The sequence below is a fragment of the Hirundo rustica genome, chromosome 3 (assembly GCF_015227805.2).
Source record: "Hirundo rustica isolate bHirRus1 chromosome 3, bHirRus1.pri.v3, whole genome shotgun sequence".
Classification (NCBI taxonomy): Eukaryota; Metazoa; Chordata; class Aves; order Passeriformes; family Hirundinidae; genus Hirundo; species Hirundo rustica.
The window spans coordinates 89,010,164-89,030,666 of record NC_053452.1 but is presented as its reverse complement, the minus strand read 5'-3'; positions in this window follow the sequence as shown (position 1 = coordinate 89,030,666).

Here is a 20,503-nt window from a genome sequence, read left to right as displayed (position 1 = left end):
AATGGCCTCAAGCCTCAAGGAGAGGTTCATGTTTGATATCAGGAAGAATTTCTTCTATGGTAGGATGGTTAAGCATTGGGATTGGCTACCCAGGGAGGTGGTAGTGTCGCCATCCCTGGAAATGTTTAAGAAATGACTGGATATGTCACTAGGTGTTATGGTTTAGTTGGCAAAGTGGTGTTCAGTCAAAGGGTAGACTTTAAGATTTTGACAGTCTTCCAATCACAATGATTCTAAGCTTCTTTGATTTTTGCAAATTATCAAAAAAAGCACATTATATTTTTGAATCATATTTGCGGTATCGTGAATGAATAAGAAAATATTTAGCTTTTTATTTTGATGAGAAAAAGGGGGATGTCCATTGGTTTCAGCGGTATTGTTGTTTGCTGGGTTTTTTTCCTGTTGACTTGGTTTGTTTTGGTTTGGTTTTTAATTTTGGTTGGTTGGCTGTTTTGTTTGTTTGTTTATGGTTGGTTTTGGTTTTGTTTTGCTTCCATTTGGGGTTTGAGGTATTTGTTTAACAGCAGAATCCAAAAGCTTTATATGTTCATAACTCTTATGTATACACTGTCTTCTCCAGGTATTGATGAGATGTCCTTTTAATCCCTTCCATATACTGAAGGACTATAGCTGGCCTAATTGTGTCTGTTTTGGCCAAAGGATTTAAACACACAACTCATTAGAAAAATTGGTAGTGATAGAGAAATCAGGGAAAAAATATATCTATGCACCAGACCAGCTCCTTCTTCTAAATTACTGTTCATTTCCAACTCAATTTGAACTTCACTTGCTGAAGACCCATATTACAGTGAAAATTGCAACCTTCTAAATGTCTTTCATCAATCACTTTGTAGACAACTATTCAGAATAATGTATGTGCTCTGATGTTTTTGCTTTTGCTACTAACAACAATTTAGAAGTCATAATGTTTTTTCCCTGATTCTCTAAGTGAAAAATTATCTTATAGTTCTTTCCTCTAATGTAATATTGCCATTGTCAGCTGAAGAAAACACAATTTTGAATTTCATACCGATAATAAGGTACTGCTGAATGAATAACCACAGCTGGAAATGCAGTAATGACCTCTCACCAGATGTCCATGGCATTTCCATTTGAGATAGTCTTCTTACATTGCTAAATCTTGGTTCTTAATCTCTTTCACATATACTCCTATCTGTGCAATCTTGCTGGTTGTTCCTTATCATCATTTTCTTACCTCAGATATAGATGTGGTGTGCCTCTGGCTTTTGAGGATTATATTGCAGTCTGAATCCTACCCAGTTTATCCAGAATTCCTTGTGGCTAAGCTTTGTCACTGTTTCTGACTATTGTAAATAAATCAGATATATTTTTGTCTCAATAGTTACTTAATTTAAACTTCAGTTGTCATATAAAGTCCCTAAATTTAAACATTAGCCAGTAAAAGTAGTGTCATTTCCTGAATCCCCATTTACTTCAGTGGAGCTCTGCATAAACTAAAGCATTAGTTAATGACGAGATGCTAGACTGCTTTCAAGAGACACATAACTAAAATTTGTTTAGACAAGATTTGCTTTACACTGAATGGTAAACACTGAAAATCTGAGGTATCAGCTCTAAAAACACAATAAGGAACCTGAAATGAAACTTAGAAATTAAAACTGTTACCCCATTTCTCAAAAGTTATTGGAAGTGTCTAAATGGTTACGATGCCTCATTTCCCACTAGTAACTACTCTAAATAGATAAAATTCGGTTTTTAACAAAGACTCCTATTATTGTCAGTATAAAAAATTTAGCAGTGCTTTGGAATCAAGGCATTTTTTATGGAGGGAAAATGTGTCATTATGTTTTTAAGAGGATATCAAATGGTGGAAGACAAATTAGTTGGCAAGAATTAAAAAATAAAGAAAAGTGGAAACTTGTAGTGCTTACTTTACTGTTTATGACTAAATCATGTAAGAAATTGATAAATTTGGGTTAAATCTCATGTGGGGAAGATTTAAAGTCTTTTGTCCTTAAATACTTTAGCTACAAATTGATATGCTAGATTGAAAACTTCAGGAGTATTGTTAGTAGCTTTCCTCTTGAAGCTACTTTAACTGTCAAAACCAGAAACTACATATTTGATGAGACAGCAAAAGTATAAATATAAATGTCTAATCTGGGGGTGAGTGCACCTAAATGAGGGTGATGTGTAAACAGTTCTACACAGGCCATTCATTGTAAGGCGCATAGAGTTGAAAACCATCAAGTAATAAGCAACTTGGACTGCTTGGTTACACTATGGCATGTGATATCTGGGAATTTGAGCCCCATCACACTGCAAAGGTACTTGAAATTCCATTTTGCATCAAGAGTGAATGCACTAACTGCAAAAAGGTTCAGCATGTTTGATCAGAAGAGGATCTTTCTGATCCTTCTGGGTTTTTTTCAGAGGACACAATTTCCAATTGATGTGCTTTAAAAAAAAAAAAAAAAAAAGGAAATTGTTTAACATTAGGAAAAAAATTAAAATTAGGAATCTAAATTGGAAGGAGATAAAATACTTTCAGATATTGACACAGTGGCTCTCTTAGAGTTTAAAATTTTTAGAATATTTGTACAATAGTCATAATCACAACGCATACTAAGAGTAATTTCCTTTTTGTGGGCAATGATTGAGCTGCCGTTTTTATCATTGAGTATTAGGCTCTAGATTATGGTTAAGTAACAAGTGAAATAACTTTTTGTGTATTTTTGAAGTATTTCTTTTCTTTTTGCCCCTTTTTGATAACTCAGATATATAAAATTTACGTATACAATTAAATTACATTATTAAAAATACATTAATTTTTTTCACTTATTAACTGCACAAAAATCTGAAGTAATCTACCATACAAATGAAGAATGATGTCACTTAGACCTTTAGTTCTGAATCAATGAGCTTAATTCTGTGAGGTTTTATTCAGTATCAATCCATTTACTATAATAGAATTTCATGAGAAATAAGTGAGAATAGCACTGAACTCATTATATTTGTGCAAATTTCAGCAAGGTTAGTCATTTTGTGTTTGGAATATTACTAATTTTCAAGACAACTTATTTTCTCCTAGAAAGAAAAATCATGGTAGAAATATCTCCTCCTGATAGCCAAATTCTTCATCTATAGTTTTGGTCAAAAGATATAAGATACTAAAGAAGGATGTAAACTAGGGTCAAAATTTTTCCATTGATTCAGCAAGCTTTCTAAATGTCAATGCTAATCTCAGCTTGCATACATTTTGAACCAGAGAATGTTTCCAACTCTCTCTGTTGAGGACATAGTCTCAAAAACGTCAGTTGATTGTCAGAGATGTAAGTTCCCTAAGGTGTTACCCATAAAAGTTATAACCCTGGGTGCTGCTATATTGAATTAATCTCTTTTCTAGGATGGAACAGACATGCTTCCTCCCTAGTGAGTCCAGCACACCAAGAGCCATAGAAGTTATACCTCCTGTAATGCTTTGTTCTTTACTGACACAATGTCTCACCAGAGCACAAAGGCAAGCAGTCCTGTGAGAGTTCTGTAACTATGAGTAAGTATCTAATGTGGTTCTCTTACAGATTTCACTTATAGCCTGGTGCTTTCTAGATGACAGACAATTTTCAAAAAGCATAGGAGTGACAGGATGCTACATTCAACATAAATGAATGTAGCATTCAGCTTTTAAACAGCATCATTAAAGTGTTCTACAACCCCAATAAAATTCTCTTTCTAAATTCTGAGAGTAATGCTAGCAGTCAAGTATACAATAGGAGTTGTTATTATTATCTTCAGAATACAGGTGAAACACAGGTGTAAGAAATCAGGCACAAAGCAGGAACACATACCAATTGACAAATCAAGTTGCAATGTATAAATTAATGTTTTCACTTGCCATAGGAGAGGTAATTTCACTTTTTAATTCCTGGACCAGTAGTCTTGGAGAATTAATAGTATAAGGACAACATTGATAAATATTTAAAATCTTTACCCCAGCGGATTTTAAGCTTTCTAAATTACAATTTCAAGGACTATAGGGAGGTGTTTTCCCATAAAAAGTACTTAACAGGCAGTTATAATTTTTTATGAGCATCCTATAGTATAAAATATTTTTCTGAAATGATGACGTGACATATTCTATTCTTATTATCATATTATCTTATTCTCTATTAGAGGAAATTTTGTTTAACTTTTAGTTTTTTAATTGCAGGACCAAAATGTATTCCTGATGAAGGCAGACAGAGTAAGGTAAATATTAAGAACTTTGGAAATTCAAAAATGGGAATTTTTATTAAACATTCCTGAATATTTAGTGCCCAGAAAAATAATACCTTTTCTGACAAAACTAAATACTAATAAAACCTAATGGTCTGAAAATTATTAAGTTTTCCATGTAGAAAACTTACTCAAATGTGAGACTACAGAGTTAGTAAATTATTCCAATGCATTACTTAAAATATTTATTTTTAAAATCTCTCCATAAAAGAAGCTTCATCAAGAAAGTTTTGTGTGTTCAAAAATGAAAAAGAGATAATGAGTTAGGTGTTATAATCTAGAATTAAACATGCAAATCTGTAGACTACTTGTGATCCTTGGATATGTAAAATTTTTATCAATAAATATGTAATTTTCCTAAATTTAGTACATGCCTTACCATTTTTTCTTTAAATGCATATCTTCATGTGAGTTTAAATGTTCACTAATCATCTTGCAGCCTTTTACAAAGAGAAAAGTTGAAATATCTTACCAAATAGACAACTATTTTTCAAAAGCAACAAATAAGAGATATTTTCATCTTTTCACAGCATTAAAAACTATTTAGGCAGTAAACTGCAGGCTATCACTTTTATTAAATATACATGAAAATCTCTAAAACATTTGAAATGTTTTCAAAATGGAAGTGTCTTATCCACTGCTAAAAAAAAAAGAGAATGTAAATTAGTTTAAAACTGGGGTGATGATGAATATTTAAAAAAAGAAACAAACTTGTTTCTTAGTTTCTTCCAGAGAGTAAGCATACAAAAGAAGAAACCACAAAAAACCCCAGACAGAACAAATGAGGATTAATTCTAAAACAGAAGTGTAAACCCTAAAATTCTGCAGTGTTAGGAACATATCCATCGTGTAAGCTAGTATGTGATGTGCCTGGACTTTGAAAAGATTCTGAAGGTTCTAAAAGTGTGAAGAAGTTAAAACAAAACCAACTAACCAACCAACCAACCAACCAACCAACCAACCAATCAACCAACAGCAGCAACAACAAAATTAGATCTCATAAATTTCTCTGGGATTTGCAACTCCATTGACATTTCCTGGAGAATATTTTTTTCTTTTACATGACCTTTTTGCATACAATACCAACCAGCCTTTTTGGTTTAGCCATTCACTAAATACTTGAAGCTAAAATCTCTCTTCACTAAGCAAATGAACATAAATTCCTTCATTAAATAGATATTTTTTAATATTAAATATTTAAATAGCAATTTGGACCCATAAAAAATAACTTGACAAGCTTTTAGAGAGGTGCTTTCAGGGTTCTAATTACATCATAATTCATACATGAAAGTATTTTAGGTTTAATTACAAAATTTTATAGTACACTTTTTTATTTTACTGTCTTTATAATTTCATCATGTTTTCAGATATGTGCAGGACCAGCACTTCTTTTAAAGAAGCTTTGAACAAGCCAATGTTGCTTAGATTTTTCTTTATATATAAGTAATTCTATATCTTAAAGAAAAGCCAGGCTATTTTTTTAAATTAAAAAAAAGAGTTTGGTTAATAACTTATTTGCATTTCTAAGCTTCTAAAGAAATCATTACTCTATATCTCTCTGTAATAACATTCCTAGAACACACTGACACTGCACACTGTGCTGCTTGCTTTTTTTTTTTTTTTTTTTTTTTTCCTGCATTTAAAGAAATTCCAATGAATAATGTTGAATTGTAAAACTGTGGAATATCTTCTACTCTAGATCTTCTGAACTATGCATATGGCAACACAACACAAAAAACTACAATGTATCAAAGACACTCCTGGTAGATATGTGCTGTCCTCCTAAACAGAAAGCACCTCTTACAGAACCTAACACTTAAGGGACAAGAATCACAAGATGTTTACCTCTGGTATATATGATGGGCAATATAATAAGAGAAAAAAATGCTCAGATCATCCTATGCTGCAACTTAAAATTAAAACTTAAAAAACCCCAAACAAACAAACAAAAAAGGAGCCTTAGTCTGATGAATTAGATTAGTGTTTTAGTTAGATAAGATAAAGTAGTATTTCCTTTATAGGAAATTCAGTATGTACTTTACATATCTCCTTCTACCTCAATCTGTAAAACAATATTTTGTGTATTTTTTAAAGTAACTATAGAATTTTGTCTTACAACAAAATGTGCATTGTAGAGAATATACAAGACAATAAAAAAAAATCTTCATCTTTTAACTGTAAGTTCTGTCCCTATTTTTATGATCAAAGCACTTCATTTTACCCTGTAATTGCTGCTATTTATAGTCAATATTTAATATTCCTTCCCTTGTAAAATCAGCCATCTTATGGCAATCTAGAAAGCAGAGGAATACAAAATTAATTTGTTGTTAATGGGAATCATGAGGCTCCCTTCTGCTGTTACCTTTGACAAATATCAAATTAAAAAAAAAAAAAAAAAAAAAGAATTGTAATTATATTGATCCATCCATAGTGGATTTGCATTAAATACTAATATAGGTATGAATTCTAACCAAGTCTGGCACATGATCATAGTGTGATTTTGCTTACGAATATTTATTTTTTAAACTTATGATTTGGACAAAATAAAACAAAGCCAAGAAAAGCTATAATCACTGTCATTAACAAGACTCAATACCACCGCCATAGGATGGACTAAGAAAACCCAAATGTCCTCAGATATTTACCATGAATAGGATTTAGCATTAGATCTAGCATAAAACATGTAAATTTTCTTATTCATAATTCTATTTAATACCTGATATTTATTGCTAGTTTGGTTGTGTTACAAACATCTTATGTTGTTGTGCATTATTTGGGTTTATATTGTATTTCACTTTATATTGGGTTCTGTGGTGATTTCTTCTGTACCCCTGTTCTCTTGGAAAATGTATCATCACCAGATTTCTCCCCGCCCATCCTCCCACACTGGAATGTAACCCAACTCTGTTCCACTCCCACCTTATCCCTGATTGGGTAGTGGCTTGTCCCTGCCTCTAGCCCCTTCCCCCTGGGATAAAAGCAAGGAGAGCAGGTGGATCGCTCTCTCTCTGGGCTCTTGGGACGAGGACTGGAGTAGGCTCCTGACCCTGTGGGGGCAGGACCACAGAATAAAGCCGTGATTTCCTCCCAGACCAAGGGCAGACTCTTTCCTTTCGCCATTGACAGGGACCTGCTCTCTCCAAAGGAAAAGGTTCCAGCCTCTCTGGGATCTTTAAGACTCTGAGGGAAAAATCCTTCCAGCCATGGTTTCTCTCTCAATCTAGCCGAGGCAAAAACAGAGCCGGGGCTCCAGGAGAGAGAGACATACATCAAGCTTAAGCTGGTTTTCAGATTTAGGTGTGGTTTGTGGTGTTTTTTTTGTTTTGTTTTGGTTTTTTTTTTGCTTTGTTTTGTTTTGGTTTTGTTTGTTTGGTTGGGTTTTTTCCTCTTAAAACAAGAGTAAACTAAATTTAGCTGATTATAAAAATTAATTTTGTTACACAAAAGTAAAAAGAGAATTCTATTCTGAAGTTCTACCTGGAATCAGTACATGAAAATAAAATTGCATTTTTTTTTCCTGGGGAGCATTCCTCTGTTTAAATAAAAATCCTGATGCACCTGTACTTGAGTGAACCATATGTTATTGCTTACATCTCCTCTTCCATATTAAATCATGCTGGTATCTTCTCTTTCTTATCATTAACCTGGCATTTTTTCCTCAAACCTGAAGATAAGAAGCACTTTTGTTCTATAAACAGGTAGTAGTAGTAGTGATCAAAAATAATATACCTATATGTAACATATATACAAACGGCACTATTTTTTCATGGAAAATGTCATAGAGTTGGCTAAATTTCATACTATTCCTTGCTTGCACTATAATATCTTTTTTCTTCATTTAAAATTATGTACAAATATTTTAAAAACTTGTTCAGATGGTCACCTTCTTTTATAACAAGATTAATAGGAAATGTTTTCTGTGACTTGAAAGCAAAATACTTAATCACAGTTTCTTGTTCTGGCTCTATGGAAGATTTTTTTTTTTTTTTTTTTTTTTGAGTATTTCTGTAGAGGTTTTTGTTGTTGTTTTTTCTACACTCATACCTCACTTCTCAAATCTTTTGTTTGGTTACTCAGGGCCTTAAAATATATCACCTAAAAGGTCTGTAGAACTATGCATCCTGGTGTAAATAACAGGGAACACAAAAGAATAAGGCAAGATGATTCTTACCATGAGTATTCTCCCAAAGATAAATGAATCTACAGTTCAGGTGCTGTTTTAAACAAAGGTGTTCTTCTGACAGATAACACCACTCTCTACCAAGATTAGTTCTCTTGTTAACATTATCTCTATATTCCTTGGGACCTACAATAACATCAATGTAGAAATTGTGTCATTTCAGATCAAACTTAACTGCTATGGAATAAGGGACAGAACATTTGCACAGAGATGGAAATTATACTTGCTGCATTTCTTTCTTAAGATAATAGCAGTATGGAGTTATTTGAGAAGATTAGAGTATGCCTAAGTGCCTAATAGAGCTGATCATTATCTAATAAAGGAAACCAAAAATATGTCTGATGACACAGATGATATGGAAATTTATATACTTTGTGAGGTTAGTTTTTCCAGGCTCATCTCTGCAAGCTGAGACACAAGTCATGTGTAACCATTTTAGAATCTAGTCAGAACACAGGACTGTCTGCATGTTCTTGTATAGAAATGTTTTCTATTTGTACAGGTCCTTCAGACACATGCAATATTTTGTTCTTTCTTAAATATCTCATGCATTCATTGCAAATATAAAATTTAAATTGTGTAAGTATGTTTCCACATTTAATTTTAATAGCACTTCTACAAAATGTCTTTTCACAACAACTGTTCTTTTTCAAAAAATGCTATAACAAGCAACAACAAAAAATATAACTTTCCCTAGATTTGCTGTTTAAAGATACTCTTCAAAAGGTAAGCAGATTATAAGAACTAGAGGATGAAGATATTGTCTTTCATGTGTCAAGCTGTTACCCTGGTTTTTCTGAGTTTTTTAAAGCCTTTTGATTGTTCATAAAATGGAGTCAGACTTTTTAGCTACTGTACAATATTAGGAGCAGTTCCTGCTTTTCTCACAGATGTAACCTAAACAAATCATTTGTTTTTCATTCTCTGTCCTTTGTTTGCATATTTCTAACCTGAAAACAATTGTAACTGACAGCTGGTCTGGCCATTTGACTAGGAGGTGAAAACTCCCGAGGCCAATCCACAGCCAGACTCACAAATGTATAAAAAGTAAGAAATAAACAGGCAGAGGGGCCTTCAGCCTTGGCTCAGCCTTAAGTTCTCTCAGAGGAACTCTCTGCCCTGCGAAATCTCTCATCTCTGTGTGATTGCTTTGCGTATCCCGATCACATCAAGCTATTTCCCAATTTTTATCAGTATTCTGGACAGGTGAAATGTGGGTAACAGAAATCTCTCTTGGATGTTGACACTGCAGAAGAGAGTTTAGAAGAATGTAAAAAATCCTGTAAAATATATATTTGTCTTTACAAATTATGCCTTTGCACTAGATCAGTTTTTATGCTGATAGAAATATCTACTTAATTTTATTAAATTTGGAATACGTTTAGCAATTTTCACAAGTATTTTCTAGGGGTGGGTGATATGGCATGGCTGAGGATTTGGGATCAAGGACACAATATGATTCCTCTCCGTCACTCAAGTATTAAACATGAATTATAGAAGGTGATTACATCTTTCACTCTTACCTGAAGCAGTAATATTAAGGTTTTAATATCAAAAACCTGCTGTATCAGAGACTAGCATGATTTCAAATTATTATCAAGTGTGGAAGGGTAATACTTTGATTCAAACCGTATTTGAAGAAATACGGGAAATATAAAGAAACTTCCTTGTTTTCAAAGTTCTACGTAAATGAGAGCTCTTACAAAAAAGATGGGGTTATTTTAATTCCTTTTTTTATGCAAACTTTTTGGAGCTAGTATAGAAAATGAAAATTTTCATCAGAAGTTTGACAACAAAACTTTTTAATTAACCTAAAATGAAATAAGAATTTTGTATAAGAAAATATGTAAATCTGTTCACTGAAGCTGTACCATACCTTTCCACATATAATGACACACTGACATAGTTATTATCTGAGCCTCTTTGTGACCTTTTAATGACTAAAGAAGCAGGTAGATAAAATGGAAATAACCATGATTACAAAATAATATACATTTTCATCTTTCCATTGATAAAATAGACCAGTACCTAAGGTCCAGATCTATCTGTGGCCTGGGTCCTCTTTTCTGCCTGTCCTGGGTAACCCAACAAATGCTTAACCAAGACACTACCATACAGGTGAAAGTCAAAAATACTCAAAGGCTTTTCAAAAATTGGATGGCTTTAATTTCTAACTGTCTTAGTAGATCAGAGTAACCATTCTTATTTTACAGACTTGAAATAGAACATGTGATTCTTTTCAGCTAAATGGACCTACCTGAAAGTTAGGTTCTGAGACTAAGTTAGTCCCATAATCTCCTTTCACATTACTCCTCTTGGGAAAGACAGAGGATAGAAGAGAAGAAAGCCTTATTTTCTTCTTATGTGTAAAAGACCAGTGAAAGATGTGCTGGTTAGAAACACAGCAAGAAAATTAAACCTACTCAAGCTTTCCCCTTTCCCCCACAATATGGCCCCCTTGCTCAATGAGACATTTAAAAGGGCTTAAAGTTTTTCACATAATGTGAGCTAGACACATGGGAGAAATACCAACAAGATATTCTCAAGAGGTCAAAAGAACAACAACAAAAAAACCCCAGCAATTTTAGAAAATCAGAGAACTTTGGCAGAAGTTTTAGAGCAGCATTCAATCAACATAAAACTTTCCATATAGTATTAACTTAGCCCCATCCATTATGTGTGTGGTATGGAATTAAACAGTGATAGAAACTCCACTCCCTTCCTCTATAACTTTGACATAAGCACATAGCTGCTAGATACGAAAAATAGGTCAGGTCTGTCAAATGACATAGGTCAAGATCAGAAGAATCACCATAAATGGATACCTTGTGGTAGTGATCTGCTATCTATTTACAGACCACAAAGAAAGGAAGGATTGATGGGCAAAACCTTCCTCAGTTCAAAGAAGCCTTAGGTCACCACACTCTGGTTCCCATGAAGGACTTCAGTTATACTGTTATTATACTTCTATTTGCTGGGAAAACAATATAGTGGCACATAAGCAATTCAGGAGATCTCTGAATTGTATCAAGGACAACTTCCTTATCCAGTTGTTGAATATGTCAGCTAGGAGTGGTGCTCTTCTGGAACCAAATATAAAGAAGAGTTGTTTTAAAACATGACCATCAATGGCAGTCTTGCTTGCACTGACCATGAGATCTTCTTCAGAGACTTACCCCTGGGAGTCAGTCATGAAGAGCAAACGAGCTAATGAATACTGGGAGAATTTCAGAAATATCTTTCTCGAAGGATCAGTCTACTCATTCAGTCAGACAAGGAACAAGCGTAACATAAAGACCAGATTGGTTAGAGCTAGTAAAAGAGTTTTAAATCCAAACCAAATAAGCAAACAGCAACAATAAAAGAAAAGCAAAATGAAAGCAACCAAGAAACCCAAACCAAACCAAAACCCTAAAAACAAAGCAACAGCAAACCCTACCAAAGTAAAAGAAAACAAAACCAAAACAAGAAATAAGTATGGGAAAACTCCAATAGAGGTAAGTACATGTAGTGATTGAGCATTCACATGTGACATTAAGAGGCAAAAATCTCAGCAGAGCAATGAAAGAACAACAAAACAAAACAAAACAAAATAAAATAAAATAAAATAAAATAAAATAAAATAAAATAAAATAAAATAAAATAAAATAAAATAAAATTTAAAAATACTACCTATGTATGTGGACAGCACATGTGCAAGGACTGTATAGGTCCACTTCTGAATGGGACTAGCAAATCACTCACAAATAGCATAAAAAACTTGTACTTAATGCCTTCTTGCCTCAGTCTTGATAGTTAAGGTCAGTTCCAAATTCTCTTTGCCAGGAGCAATGATGGAGCAAAGAGCAAAGAATGATCAAGAGCATGTCTGAACAATTTATACATATACGCACCTGCGGGGCCTGACAGAGTATGTCAGGGTGCTGAGAGAGTTGTATGACATCCTTCAAAAATCATTATCTGTCATCTCTGGAATGGTTATACAGTCCAAGGGGAATCCTGAATTACTCTGAAAAGGGAAATAATGCATCTATCTATGCACAGGGTAAAAAGAAAGATCCAGAAAACTGCAGGCCAGTTAGCATCACATCAGTCACTATGAAAATTAATGAATAGGTCCTCATGGAAGAAAACTCCCAGTACATGAAGGACAAAGCAAAGAGTAAAAAGTGATGGGGAAAGGCAACACAGATTTACCAAAGGTAAATCGTGCTTGACCTACCCCATTTTCTTCTGTGATGTTTGGTGGATGAAGACAGAGCAGTCGTGTATCTTGATTTTAGCAAAGCATTTGACATGGTCTCCCACAACATTCTTGTTGGCCAGCTGTTGAAGATAGAGATAGGAAAAGAAGACCATGAAATGGATAGAAAACACCTTAAATTGACAGGCTGAAATTAAATATTCCAAAAAATAACTTGTTCATGAGTGGAGTTTTTCAGAGATTAATACTGCATCTTTTAGTATTCAGGATCTTTAAATACAGTCAGGATGATGAGATTGAATGCACCCTTTAAGAGGGACTCTTCCAATACCTAAAAACAATTAAAGAGGAGGTGGAGAAAGATACATTGGGTTAGGTAAGGGGGAAAATGCATAAGCTAATTCAGGGAAAATTCTGTCTGAATGTAAGAAGAAATTATTTATCATGAAAACAATTATACATAGGATTAGGTCACTCAGAGAACTGGTGAATTCTTTCCTCCAGGAATTATTCCAGAATTGGCTTGACATTGCATGACACAATCCAAGGCTTTTCTTTCAAGCAAAAGTTGGACCAGACACTTTTCTAGATGTCACTTCCAGAACAGACTTTTATATAATTCTTGCGATATCTGCAGGAAATATCTCTTACAACTAAAGATGACAAGAAGGTATAGGAATGTGGCTGACAGAGGTAGGACCCCAATCATAAATCTGTTTGAAATTCAGGATATACTTGCTCAGATTTGGTATTACATTAGCTAACTTTTCATATAATTGCATCTGTGGCTCAAAGGTAGGCAAAGTTGATTTTTTTTTTTTTTAATATTCTTGCAAATCACTATTGTAATACTACTACGTAAAGCACCTTTGTGGTGGCAAGAGGGAAAATTATCTCTCTCTCTCTTTAACTTTCAAAATGTAGCCATCTAATCTAAACTAGCCATCCAGGATCTCATCATAATCAGTGTGGAGAGACAAACATCTCTGGGAAAAAAAATTATAGACAACTCTTTCAAGCCAGATACCTATCAATTAGACATGACTAAAATTAAGTGAGATTAATTGCTTTTTAAGTGACATGCCCAAGTGATCCAGTTTAAACTCAGAAAGGCAAAGAAAACTAAGTCTCTGTGTATAAACTGGAAAGAACTTAGATGGTCCAAAATATACCCCAAAACAAGATTAAAACCAAACAAAGTTAGATGTTGGTGCCAAAAAATTGGTGTGTTTTGTTAATAGTAAAAGAGGCAGAGAGAAAGAAAGAAAGAAAGAAAGAAAGAAAGAAAGAAAGAAAGAAAGAAAGAAAGAAAGAAAGAAAGAAAGAAAGAAAGAAAGAAAGAAAGAAAGAAAGAAAGAAAGAAAGAAAGAAAGAAAGAAAGAAAGAAAAAGAGAGAGAGAAGTGTGCGTGGGGGTGGGAGAGAGTGGTGACAGGGAGAGAGTGGAAGACCATCCGAGTGTCACAGCAATGTCTCATTGCTTCCCTCCATCAGGTCTTTTTGATGGTGAGGGTCCCCTGCTTCTGCTGCCACACTGTCACGTGCCAAAGAGTAGAGAATTTTGCAGGTTAATACACACTTAGGTTTGTAAAGCCAGGTGGGAAAGGTGGGAAAGCCCAGGTGCCTCCCTTGCAGGGGCCCATTGAACACTGTTCCTTGCAACACTGAGGGTCTATTACATCATCTCTGGTGCTCTGGTTCAGGGTCTGGGCACCTCTTTGGGGGGCCCTTTGATGGGCTATGACACCTGTGGATAAGCTTTTCCCATTTGTGGGCCATGAAATGCTGTGTATAAGCTTTTCCTGGGGTGAAGGGTCCTCAGCTGGGCTCCTCTGTGCAGGGAGGATGGGCGCCCACTGCCTCTGACCTGAGGTTTTCCCAACACACACCCAAAGCCTCTCTCCCCCACCCTTTGGTGGAGGATCTGTTTGAGCCTGGCAGCTGATAGCCCTGGGGCTGTCATCTCCTTCCTGAAGGTGTTATACTTGTACTTTGTGAAAGTCCCTAGCCCTGAGTTTTATCTTGTCTTAATCAGGGAACTGCATAGGGCCTCACTCTAAAGGTCTGTTCAGGGCTTGGTGGTATTCTGTGCAGCTTTTGTAACACAGTTCTGCTATAACAGGCAAAAGTCTTTCATGAAAATGTTTAAGACACAGACTATAATATTTCAGTCTCTGACAGCAAGGGAAACCAATTATGTCCTGCAAAGTAATTCACTCTGATTTTTTTCTGAAAAGGAATAAGTTCTAAAAGGGATGCACCCTGTATAGATTCATGTTCTGACTCTGGGAAAACAAATGAGTTCAGATATTTAAGGCAGTGGTTTTTACGGGGTGTTCAACAAAATGTTACTATGACCATTTATCGGGCTGTAGAGATTCTGCTAGTAATGGAAAAATAACTTCATCAGAGATAGAAAGATAGCAGAGTTAAGTCTTTGACAGAGAAATGTGTTGGGACTAGGAAAAAAAACCCACAATTGTTTTGTGTGAATAGTGTGCCTAGGTTTAATTCTTGCTATTCCAGACCTCTGTGTCTTTTTTGTATTTTTTTTTTCTACCTTAAATAGCAGAATCTATCTCTGGTTTATAGTATAATAATTTTGATTAGTTCTAAAGGAATATTCAATTTTTAAATGATCTGTGACTTGCTTAAAAAATAGAATAAACAGTGTGACACAGAATAGCCCTTGCTTTGAGAACTACTTGATTTATTCCTTGCTAGCAAGTTCTGCACCTAGGGTCATATTTAAATATATATATTTATAAAATATCCACTCTTTCTGACTTTACTCCTTCAGTTTATTTCAAGGGGAGCCAGAATTGTTTGTCTTGGGCTCTCCACATGATTGTGGTTCTTTGCTTTTTAGATCAGTTCCTGAGACAAGACATATAGCCACTACAAATCTTTAGAGACAATGCTTTATTGGCTCCAGAACAATCTGCTTTATTTTCAGGAACAAGGCTGAAACCATAGAATTTGTGGCTGCACAGATAGATCAGTTTGGCTTAAAAGACCATTATTGCTTGCCTTACTTTTTAGAAGGGGCTTTGCAACATGGACAAATTGACAAAATGATATCACTATGTGCTGGACAATTTTGTAAATCATTTGCATCTCAGTTACCTAAATGGTAATTTTAAGAATTATTTTTAAATTATACTTAGTTTATGGATTCTGAACTCTTGAAAACACAGATCTTTTTGTGATCCACATGCAAAGCAATATCTAAAATTAAATCCATTCTGTAGTTCTCTTAGATACATGGATATCCTCATCCTTGCTTTTTCTGACAAATCATATTAAGTGAAGGAAATGATAACTGTAAATATGAAGGAAAAAAGAACATTTAGATTCTTCAATTTCCTAGCCTTTCTTAGCTCACTTTTTAGCCAAACTGAAGATTGTATTAGTGATCTATTTTTACATGTACAACAATCTTTTGAAATAACCTTATATCTATTGTCATCTGAGCTGAGCAAATTAGTAGTGAGCAAACATATTCTTAAGGAATTTATTTTTATAAAAAACCTTATTAAGAAATACAAAAAGTAGGCAGAATAGTAGTTGTGAGCAAACATATTCTTAATTTATTTTTATAAAAAACCTTATTAATAAGTACAAAAATTAAGTAGAAATAATAACAAGAACAAAATATTTCAGTTATTGTGGTGTGGTGTGTTGACTTCATTGGTCTCCAGGTCCCACCGATCCACTCTATCATTGCCTCTTCTCAACAGGAGAGAGGAGGAAAATATGATGAAAAGCTTGTGCATCAAGATAAGGACAAAGAACATGTATCAGTTACTGTCACAAGAAAATATGACTCAGCTTAAGGAAATTAATTTATTTCCAATTAATCCAAACAGGATAATGAAGATATAAACCCAAACATTAAAAACATCTTTCTCCCACCCCATCATTCTCCCCATGCTCAACTTCCCTTCTGATTTATCTACCTACTTCCATCTGAGTGGCATGTATAGAGGAGGAATGGGGGATTGTGGCAAGCTCATAACATATTATATCTGCTACTTGTTTCTACTCACACTCTTCTGATAAATTGGAGGGTTTCACTCATGCAATCCAGTCATTCATGAACTTCTCCAGTGTCAGTCCCTGCCACTGGCTGTGGTTCCTCATGAACTGCTCCAGCTCGGTCTCTTCTCCATAGTGCCACAGGTTCTGCCTGGAGTCTGCTCCTTTGCAGGCTCTTCACAAGATAGAACATTCCTTTGGGAACATCCTTCAGCTCCATTTTGAACTTCTCCTTGGGCTGCAGGTGGCTATCAGCTCCACCATGGACCTCCGTGGCCTACAGAGGGACAACTTCCATCAGTTTCCAGTGTCTTCTCATGGAATTGACCTGCACAGCACCCTCTGCTATCAAATTTTTCTACATAAACCAAATACATGTGGACACTGCATAAGGATGGTGAGAAGTCTTTAGACTGTAAGAAAGTATCATCCTAAGTCTGTTGACTAAAGCTGACATGTCAGATATAAATCTGTGTACTACCTATTCAGCCAGTGTCATATTTGCTTTGGATTTGCAGCAATACAAAATAAATCAAAGTGGTTTTACAGAGCAGCACTTCTCAGTTAAGAATCTCCATAATTAAATAGCCAATTTGCAAGGAGCAAGATATATGGGCTCCGTGTCTCTCAGAGTCCTGTATCATCTCCTTTCTTTAGTATCACATCATCTTCACAGAAAATGACTCCCACTTAAAGTGATCAATTCTTGACAGATTAACAGGCTATTCTACAACAGGGATTGTTATTCCAGTGCAACTGTAGAATAGCTCTCTAATTTGCTTTTCATAATTTCTTACATATATTTTGTTCAATACATTTCTGAAAATTTCATGGTGTTTTTTTATTATGAAATCAAAGTACCATGCATTATTTGAAAAAAGAAATAAAAAAGAAAATAACTGAAAAGCAGAAAGCATTCTTGTGGTTTGCATAAATTAAAGAGTAAACTCAGAGACACAGATGTGGACTCTTACTAGCAACAGATCACAGTATTTTTATGGACAAATCTAAATCTAATGCTCAGCCTAAATATGATTATGTTTGTTTTCTCTGTTGGTTGCATCTGGTACTTGCAAGAATTTTATTCTCAAGTGTTAATTTACATCAACAGAATAATTCATAATTGCTTTTGTTAAGTTATTTGATGATATGCATCATTGTGTTTTGAGTTTGACACAACCACACAGTCCTGGATGAAGCTAAATATCTTGCATCTGTGATCCCATTCATGCAAATTGTTTAGGCTGCTAAAATTAGCTTCTTCTAGGCCACTTTATGTTACAACATAGGATGACTTTCTCCTGTGTGTGTGTGTGTGTTTGCAGGAGTGAGTGACAATGCATCTTTGCTTTTCCTTTCTGACACACACTAGAAAATAGAGGTATACTGTGTTCTCTCATATATCACACTGATCTATACAAGTGGATACCTCTTTTTAGTTCTTTTGTTCTAGCAGCTAACAACTGAGGGTTAATATCATGCAAAAGCTATTCAAATATATTTATATATTGTCTGTTTATACTATCTTTTATATTAAAAATCTATAAATGCAGGTTCTAATAATTTCTTGAAGTTGGTATTACAGCCATAAGGAAATTTACTTTTGGAGAAAATAATTATTCTGCTTTGGTAATACACATTTATGCCTTTAAACTGTTTCTTTAGTTAGTAGGGGTTTTTTATTGTCTTATTATATTTAGCTTAGGAGGAAGTTTCTGTTGTTGTGGAGAGGAATATGTTCTCTTCCTCTCTATCTTTCATCATATCCAATATTTCTAGGTCCGAGTGTTTGTTTTTCTTTCTCCATAAGAAGTTCCCAAGAGGAATATTTATAAAATTACTTTTAAAAACAGCAAAATAATAATTTTGCAGTATTTTATCAGTCTTACCTGAGTGGCATATGTGATCTAAAGTGGGTTATTCTCTTTATTAAACTCCTATGTATTTTATTTCCTGCTGCTGCCTATATTGATAAAGATTTAAAATTCCCTCTTTTATTGATCAAGCTTTCAATGAATGAGTTTGTTACAAAATCCAGGATTCATCAAATTAAAATAATTCAAAGGCCTTTCTTACAGTGTTTAGACCTCAAAATAATTAGGTGTTTTTGTTTGTTTAGCTACTAAAACCATCACAGAATTGTCGTTGCACCTTTTCCACCGGGGTTACTCGGGCTAGCTCCCGACCCCTGGGAGACAGCAGGAGTGGGGAACAGTGTTCCCTTGGCAGAGCCTTAGGACATGCTGAACCTTTGGGGCTGAGGCTGCAAGCTCCTGCTGCCTTTGGTGCTGACTAGAACCGAGGCAAAGGATGAGGGGAGATTCTTTTCCCGGGATAAGTCCACACAGTTTATTAGTGAAGGAAATCCAAGGGCAAAGAGCCCTGAGCACCGGAGTGCAGGGGATTATGAACCAAGGGGGGTGGTAGGGGTGGATACAAACTGACAACCAATGGGGTACAAACCTGAGAGGAGTAAAGGGAGGAGAATACAACTTGGGAACCAGTGGGGTTACAGAGTGGGAGGGATTGTATTCCTGAGCCCAATAGTGCTTCAAAGGAGGGTTGATGAACAGGGAACATTCTGGGTAAAGGGTCCGGGATTACAAGGATAGATAGGGAGGATTTGGGAATGGTGGGCAGGTTTTGGATAACAGGCAGGGAAGGTGCTGGAAAAGAAGGTGTGGTATGAACTTATAATAAGGAGGTAAGGGGAGGGTACAGACCTTTAGGGATAAACCATCAATACAATGAACATGGGGGGGAAAACAGAACAAGCCAACTAATGAAATACAACACAGAATGCATTGTGGAAGACTGCAAGTACACAAGACAGACTACAGTACAACTGCCTTTCTTAGTGTTGATGTCACAGTTGTTTAAAGAAGTGTAGTGGTTTAAAAGAAGAAAATATAGAAAAGAAAGGACTATGGAAAAGAAAATATATCAAAAGGTGTCACCAAGCGTTAGGCACCTAGATAGTTACAGGATAGAATTAGATTTTATGAATGAGAGGTAATAGCATTCCCACTGACTTACAAGAAGTAGGATGCTACCCAGTGTTTGGGAACAACAAAGCTCCTATATGACACAAGAAGAGGAAATTTTGTATTATCTTAGAAAGATAAATGAGATGCTGAGTACAGTGAGAGAATTTAAAAAAAAAAATAAAATTGTGATTTAGAGAAGTAAAAGACATTTTAGAGGAAAGAATATGTATTTTTTTTTTTTGTTGACAATTTATTGACCTTGCTTCTTTGGCAATCAGTTTTTAAATTCTTTTGCATTGCTCAAGGTTTCAATTTCTTCTTTTCTTTTCTTTAAACTTCTGTTGGGTACTTATTCTGTATGTGCATATTACAGCTATGAGTTAGGCTGATTTCCCTTTGTATTTCTGTGATACTTTTTGAGACACTTAAGCAAAAATAGTGATGAATATGAGAATGACAAGAATAGTGTTACTATCCAGGGAAGGTAATAGATTTCTTTTTCCTCTTTTATTGTCTTTTCATTCAGTAGAAATTATTTGGTTTAATATTCTTTCAAACAATATCTTTACAATCTAAATTTAATAAGTCTTTGATGGAAAGTTAAATGCAACTCTAGCCAGTGTAGAGCATGTAGCAAGATGATGGCAGTGGGTCCTGGGGCTGATCCATGCTGGACACAGATGCTTCAAGTCAACCCACCCACCATGGGATGCAGCTGAGCCCACAGGTGAGGGAGTAGTGGCTTCAGGAAAATACAATTTAAAAATGGGCAAAAAAAGTTAGATAGTGGAGGGACAACAGAAACAAAAAGAATGAGGAGAAAAAAAAAAAAAAAGAGT